Source organism: Camellia sinensis, chromosome 3 (assembly GCF_055761805.1).
Source record: "Camellia sinensis isolate YWXY chromosome 3, ASM5576180v1, whole genome shotgun sequence".
Classification (NCBI taxonomy): domain Eukaryota; kingdom Viridiplantae; phylum Streptophyta; class Magnoliopsida; order Ericales; family Theaceae; genus Camellia; species Camellia sinensis.
The window spans coordinates 28,550,306-28,558,570 of NC_138963.1; positions in this window are offsets into that span (position 1 = coordinate 28,550,306).

Sequence of the window (8,265 nt, forward strand, 5' to 3'; positions counted from 1 at the left end):
GAATGCTTCAATTTCAGGAGATGGAGAAGAAAGTGTGGATGCTTCTATTAGGGGAGATGGCACGGGAGCAGAAGGAACAAAGGCATTAATATAATCGAGCCAGTCAGAAGAACAAATCTTCACCTTCTGGGCTAAGAATCAGATTCTCCTCCAGACTACGTCGATGGTTAATGGGCACGTAGGGGTAAACCACTGAACTTCGAGCATAGGAAGGAAACTCTAAAGGGTCAGTGAACTCAACAAAATGATGGTTGATCCGCTCCCTCAAATCACAGGTCTCAGGTGTTGACCAGCTTGTCCAGTCAGAACCCCCAGAAGAGGAAGAAGTTGCAGCTTTATCCCATGCAGAGGATTGTGAAGAAGAATTTCCCATGTCCATATTTACAACTTTCTAAATTAAAGGATTGAGAGCAATTTGTTCGTAGTCCAAGGGTGAGACAGAAGAAGAACCTCCCATATCCATATTTGTGAGTTTCTAGATCGAAGGATTAAGGGCAATATATTCGAAGTCCAAGGGTTGATAATTTGCAAAGGCGTCCATGACCTGAATATAGAAAGGTGGGTAAAAGTGGCTAATAAATGCATGGACGTTCTTTTGAGGAGGAACAGCATCGACATATGACTCTTCGTGTGCTCGATCGCTGGAGGAAAAAAGTAATTCGGCCATGAAATGTATTAGTCTGTTCGAATGCTAAGACGGTGGAAGTATTCAAAGAATTAAACGAGAGTTTAATACAGATGGTGAGTGACAGTTGCATTTCTGGGAAGATGAAAAACCCATGCACGTTCTGAGATATGGGGAAAAGACCCTGATCCACTAATATCACCAAGTCTTGAGTATATTAATGCGGGGGGTAATGTTGGCTACATATTTTGTGCAAGCCAGTTACAATTCAACGCGTGGCAAAGTAAGGGTAATATGGGGAGACCATTCAAGTCTTCGATCCTGATCGTACACGTGGCAGTTAATATTGGTTGTTATGAGATCTGAGTAGCAGTGGATCAACAAAGAGATGCAAGGTGACGTGGCTTCAACAGTTACTCACATTCAAATTCAAATATAGGAGGGAAGCCTAACTGCAAGTGATGGCGTAGTGGAACTACTTATAAGGCAGCATGATCAGCGACCACGGAGGAGTAGTTCGACGGTTTGAAGTGCAATTCAATGGTCATCTTTGAGGAGTATAAATAGCAGGGAAGACCCCAAAAAAAACCCCGGACTCAGATCCAAGAAACCAGTCTTACTTTACATATTTTCGTTCCAGTTTTTATATTTCCTGTTCCTTACATTCTTGTACTTTAAATTCCTGTACTGCACTTCATTCATAGGAGTAGTTTCAAGTAGATTGTCGCTGTAAACCTCTACGAGGCAGAGTTTGGATCATTGTAAGTTTTTCATACTGATGAAATGCTTCAATTGCTCTTTATTTAACTGTTCTTGTGCTTAAATTCTCCTAAATCAAGCTACCAGTAAAAGTCCTCTTCATTGAGGCTGAAAGAACTACAACACAATCGTCTGATAATTGGTTGGCAATCAAAATTCTGTAAGGACTGATTGATCCTTGTTGGCACGCTCATAATTACAAAAATAACCTTCGAAAGCCAAAAAGCCAACATATATTTTTGGCACGCCCAGTGGGACCATCCACTGTCCCATCTACTCAACCAGTGAATCCATGGGGTGGCCTAGTAGATGCCATGGGACAGCAATTAATAAACACAATGGGAAAGTGGGCAACATCCTTTTTGGATCGAATGAATAACCACCAACCACCAAATGCAAGACACATGGAGGAAGTAAATGTCCCTCAGCAAAGATTGGCTAGAGATAAACAGCCTATGCAAGTTAATGGACATTCTAATGGTCAAACTAGTAATCAGAGTCATGAAAGACCACCACCTCAGTCTTGGTACGAACCCATTTCGAGGCCTATAGCAGGCCAAAATGCCTCAAAGTTCAACAGTGAAGCCATGCAAGTTAGTGGATCTGGCCCAGTACAAGAAAATGGCATAAGAATGGTTCCAAATCCCACGTTCGAAGCCATACCTGGCACTAGGGGGTGCAATAATCCCTTATTCGAATTTATACCTGGGGGGTTGGAAGGTTTTCCCACAAATGGAAGGGATACAACACCTGTTCCAGCACCTTTCGTAGGTCCCTTCGCAGGGCAGACTCAAAGAGGTTACCCACACCCCCAACAGCAACCTGTACCACAGGGACAACCAGTCCACCCTATGGACCAAGAGGACCACAAGCACAAGTTTGTCCACCAAATTCGGTGTTTGTTCCCCCAATAGTGGTTCAGCAGGCACAAAATATGGTCTCTAGGGACCAAATTGCTGATATAGTTAGGAAGATGTATGGACCAATGGCTCGGGGGGTCCAAACTCCTGTGTACAGAAAACCATACCCAGAATGGGTCGATAGGGTACATGAATACCCAAGGGGTTTCAGGATACCAGATTTTGTCCTTTTTTATGAGAACAGAAACCAATCAACAGTAGAGCATATTACTAGGTTTGCTGCTCAATGCGATGAATTTACCAATCATGTCTATATTAAGTTGAGACTATTCCCAAACTCTCTAACTGGGGGAGCATTTGTATGGTACATTAACCTTCCACCTGGCTCTATCCAAACTTGGCAACAAATGGAAGAGGCATTTCATGCCCAATTCTTCCAATTAGAGCCAGAAGTTTCCATGGCAGACTTGGCAAGATTGAGTCAAAGGCCTGAAGAGAAGGCTACTTAGTTTATTGCTAGATTTAAAAGGGCTCGAAATAAATGTAGAGTAATCTTGCTAGAGCCAGAATTCGTAAGATTGGCCCAAAATGGCTTAGAGTTCAGGCTTCGAAAGAAGTTTGAATCAACAGAGTTCAGGGACTTAGTGGAACTGACTTACAAAGTGTCTAGATATGAAGCATTACTAGAAGATGAGCAAGATCGAAATAATGCATCATATAAGACATACTATAAAGATCCTAACTACGAGATTGATGCAACAGAGATTGTAGGGAAAGAGCTTATGATCTGTGAAGCATTAATTCACAAGGATATGACAATTGACCAGCAGTTTAAAAAGAAAGATCTCCACAGGAAGTATTCTTTCGATTTAACTAAGGCAAATGACATTTTTTATCACTTTCTTGCGGCCAACTTCCTTAAATTACCAAAAGGGGTTAAAATTCCATCTCTTGATGAACTTAAAGGAAATGTATATTTTAAATGGCATAATTCTTGGTCTCACTCGACTAAAAACTGTGTTGTTTTTCGAGACAGGATTTAAGAACAAATTCGGAAAGGGAGTTTGAAATTCCTAGCCAAAGTTGAAAAGGCCATGGGGATCGACAGTAATCCATTTTCAGAAATTGGAGAGGTGGCAGCCAATGTCATTATGCCAGATTTTCAGAACCTGTCTTTGAAAGAATTGGAAGAAGTCAATGTACAGATGCATGTGGCCAACCAGACAGTAAAAGACACTAGAAATCTACCAGCTATTGGACAAGATTTCTCACACCAGAGGGAAGACTCTGATGAAGAAGCACTGGATGATGACTCCCTAGAGGCAGCCGTAATATAGAGAATGTGTCCCAGGTGCAGACTGAGTTATAAGTGGTTGAAAGGCCTTCCAGTCAATGGGAAGCAATATTACAGGGATGTGCAGAGGCATCCCAAACCAACCAATGCTTATAATAAAAGGCCGTATCCGGCTAAGGTTAGGCAGCAGCCATTAGTGGTTGAGCCTGCAGTTGATAGAATGCATGCTAAAGGCAAGAGGCCCTTATATGAGTCCAGGACACCTAACTATTACAGAATGGAGAGTAGTCATGCTGAAAGAAAACTGGAGAAGAGTTCAGGTTTTAGGATCAAAGCCAGAGATTGGCCCCCTAGACCAGCCTCACGGAGGATAGAAAATGATCACCTTCATCGAAGGCCTGAATTAGGCTCAAAGCTTGAGGTCAGGGCCAAGCAATTGCCTTCACAGCCAGCTTCGAAGATGGCCTCGAAGGAAGAAAAGGGTCAGTGAACTCAACAAAATGATGGTTGATCTGCTCCCTCAAATCACAGTTCTCAGGTGTTGACCAGCTTGTCCAGTCAGAACCCCCAGAAGAGGAAGAAGTTGCAGCTTTATCCCATGTAGAGGATTGTGAAGAAGAATTTCCCATGTCCATATCTACAACTTTCTGAATTAAAGGATTGAGAGCAATTTGTTCGTAGTCCAAGGATGAGACAGAAAAAGAACCTCCCATATCCATATTTGTGAGTTTCTGGATCGAAGGATTAATGGCAATATGTTCGAAGTCCAAGGGTTGATAATTTGCAAAGGCGTCCATGACCTGAATATAGAAAGGTGGGTAAAAGTGGCTAATAAATGCATGGACGTTCTTTCGAGGAAGAACAGCATCGACATATGACTCTTCGTGTGCTCGATCGTTGGAGGGAAAAAGTAATTCGGCCATGAAATGTATTAGTCTGTTCGAATGCTAAGACGGTGGAAGTATTCAAAGAATTAAACGAGAGTTTAATACAGATGGTGAGTGACAGTTGCATTTCTGGGAAGATGAAAAACCCATGCACGTTCTGAGACGTGGGGAAAAGACCCTGATCCACTAATATCACCAAGTCTTGGTTATGTTAGTGCGGGGGGTAATGTTGGCTACATATTTTGTGTAAGCCAGTTAAAATTCAACGCGTGGCAAAGTAAGGGTAATATGGGGAGACCATTCAAGTCTTCGATCCTGATCGTACACGTGGCAGTTAATATTGGTTGTTATGAGATCTGAGTAGCAGTGGATCAACAAAGAGATGCAAGGTGACGTGGCTTCAACGGTTACTCACATTCAAATTCAAATATAGGAGGGAAGCCTAACTGCAAGTGATGTACTTTAAATTCCTGCATTGTACTTCATTCATAGGAGTAGTTTCAAGTAGATTGTTGCTGTAAACCTCTACGAGGCAGAGTTTGGATCATTGTAAGTTTTTCATACTGATGAAATGCTTCAATTGCTCTTTATTTAACTGTTCTTGTGCTTAAATTCTCCTAAATCAAGCTACTAGTAAAAGTCCTTTTCATTGAGGTTAAAGAACTACAACACAATCGTCTGATAATTGGTTGGCAATCAAAATTCTGTAAGGACTGATTGATCCTTGCTGGCACGCTCATAATTACAAAAATAACCTTCGAAAGCCAAAAAGCCAACAACTTTTTTACTTTTTTAGCTTATTATGTCTTTTTGTGGGTAAGTTATGTGAGAGGTGATGTGACACAAAATTGGTAAAAAGTTAGAAGTTGGCTTTTTACCAGCTTCCCAAAAGTGCACAAAAATTTAAAAATAAGATTTGAATTTGTTAACTGGGCTCCTAATTGTTAACTGGGCTCGGGGATTAATTTTTAGCTGTCTAAATACAATATAATTTGGGCTCAATTAATTTTTATGATGTATATGTTATGTATTGTTATGGCAAATATGTTGTGTATTTTTTTTTTATTAAATTAATACAATTAATGGTTTAAAAATGAAATTGCACATTTTCTGATAATGTTACAAATTTTTAATGAAATCATTTTCTAACCAAAAAATGTGAAATATTATGTCAAAAATGCATAATATTACCACAAAATGCATAATTGCATTTTTTAACCACAACTCATCATAATTCTATCAAGAAAAATACGTGACATTTACCACAAAAATGAGTAAAATGCACCAAAAAAATGTATAAGAAGGGTGTATATGGTACACCTTTTGAACTGTGTGTACCATATATAGCATTATCATTTTTTATATATTTTTTATTTTTATATTTATACACATTTAAGTAGATTTTAAATTTAACACATATTTTTTCTTCTCTATTGAAATATCCATACACTCATTAAATCATCAAACACTTAACACACAAATTTTTTTTTATCACTTTTTGTCAATTAAAACATAAATTTAATATTTCCATTAAAAATGCTTCAACTTTCTTTCTACACTTTTTTACTTAAATGAAGTTGGAGAAGACCAGAAATTCTAGTCTTTAAAGCAAGCATATGCAATCTTTAATGATGACTCAAAAAGAAAAAGAAAAAATATATATTTACAATTTGCATACCAATTTGCAGTGGAAACTCCCCGAGCCAAGACGTAGGAAGAAGGTTCGGCAATTTTTTTACGTCTCAAATCAAACTCTCTTCTCATTTTTACTATGTATTAACACTTAGGCTAAGTTTGGAAAGATTAAATAAGTGCACTTTTTGACTTTTTATGAAATATGGGTTGGATTTGGGTTAGGTTTGAAGTGATGTGTTAGAGAAGTGATGTGACTTAAATAAGATGATGTGACTTAAATATGATAGTGACTTTTTGACTTTTTGAATTTTTTGGAGGATGCCAAACTTGGTCTTAATTAAAATAATTAATTATTTATATTGTATAATGAGAAGAGAGTTTGGGAGATGCAGATGATTAAAGTAATGTTGATAAAACTTTAAATTAAAAATCAAGTATCAAAAATTGAATATTGAATTTTAAGAAAAAATTATTGGGTAAAAATTGAAGTATTGAACCAAAACAAATTAATTCATATGTATAAAATAAAATTTGAAAGTTCTAATTTTTATATTGTTAAACTAAAGTAAATTGTTTGATATAAATTTATTATTTTTAAAATTTTATCCTTCAATTTTTATGTTGAGTTGTGAGGTGGTAAAGTGGTGGTCGAAGGGGAGGAGGTGACGGGGGCAACTGTGGTGACTATGTTATCAGTGGTAATGGTGGTTGAGGTGGAGCAATAGTTGTGGTGATGATGGTGGAGAAGCGTGGTGGTGTTATGATGATGGTGCTGAATATAATAGAGGTAGGGATCGATAGTGGTGGAGATGAAAGATTATAGTAGGGGTGATGAAGTGATAGTAGTGGCAGCGATGACCGCAGTAGTGGTGGTAGTAGTAAAATGATGGTTGATATCTATGGTGATGACGACAATCGAGGCAGTGGCAGTGGCAGTGGCAAGGTGCATCAATTAGTTTCTTATGTCTTCTACTGATTATATGTCAGTGGTCCCTTTCTATCAATCGGCTCAAGATTGAAAAACTCTTGGATGCCTTTTCTAGTCACTGTAAAGAATAAGTGAATATGAGAGACATATCAAGATTTAAATATTTCTTTTTTTACTATGGAATGGAGAACAAATGCATGTAAATGAAGGAGCTTTTTTCCAGTTCATTGATAGAGTTTTGAGACTCAAATAGTTTTTTTCAAGTTTTTAGTTGTAATAACTTTTACATATGGCTCAAATTTTGAGACTCAAATAGAATGTTCAATAAAACTTTAATGCTATACTGTCTGAATTCTTGTCATTGTTATTCCTAGAGTGCTTAACGCTACACTTTTATTTTTATTTTTATTTATTTTTATTTTTATTTTTAATTTTTTGCGACGGTAACAAGATGGTCACCAAAGATCATGTTAGTGTTTTTCTTTGTTTTTTGCGACGGCAAAATAGCGGTCGCCATAAGTAGTTTAGGTGGTCGCAAATAATTTGTGACTGTTGTTTTGCCGTCGCAAAAAGTATTTGCCACCCCCATATTCGCGACCCCCATTTGCCGTCGCATGGGCCGTCGCAAAAAGTCTTTTGTGACTGTTTTTTATTATTTGCGACGGTTTATAGCGGTCACAAAAAGTATTTTTTTTAGTAGTGTGATGATGATGGCAACAGTAATAAAGTAATAATAGTGCACGTTAATACTTATGCATAAGTAATTATAAATTTAATTACTCAAATTTTTTTTAACTTTTAACTTATATTTTTAAAGTTACTTAAATTTTTAAGTAATATTAAACTATAATTATCAAACAAATTTAATTAATTTTTATTTAATACATTTAATTTTAAATATTAAATTAAATTATCAAACATCAATTAAAATAGAAAAGGATGATGCTCATATATATGTGCTATTGTTTACAAATTCAAAAGATAGGAAAGACAAGAAGACAAAGGGGCAAAAAAAACATGAAGAAAACAAATAAAAGAGACAAAAAAAAATTAAGGAAAAAATTGCAATTCAGTTGAGGTTTCACAAAATATTTATAAATGTATGGAAAATTTTATAATTTTAATTATTGAAGTTGAAAAGATTTATCACTAATAAAAAAAAATCTATACTGAATTTGCAATTTTCCCAAAAATTAATGACCATTGCAACAATGAACACCAACTAATTTATTACTGGATATCATGATAAATAAGACAACTATGAACAGGCTAGTGGG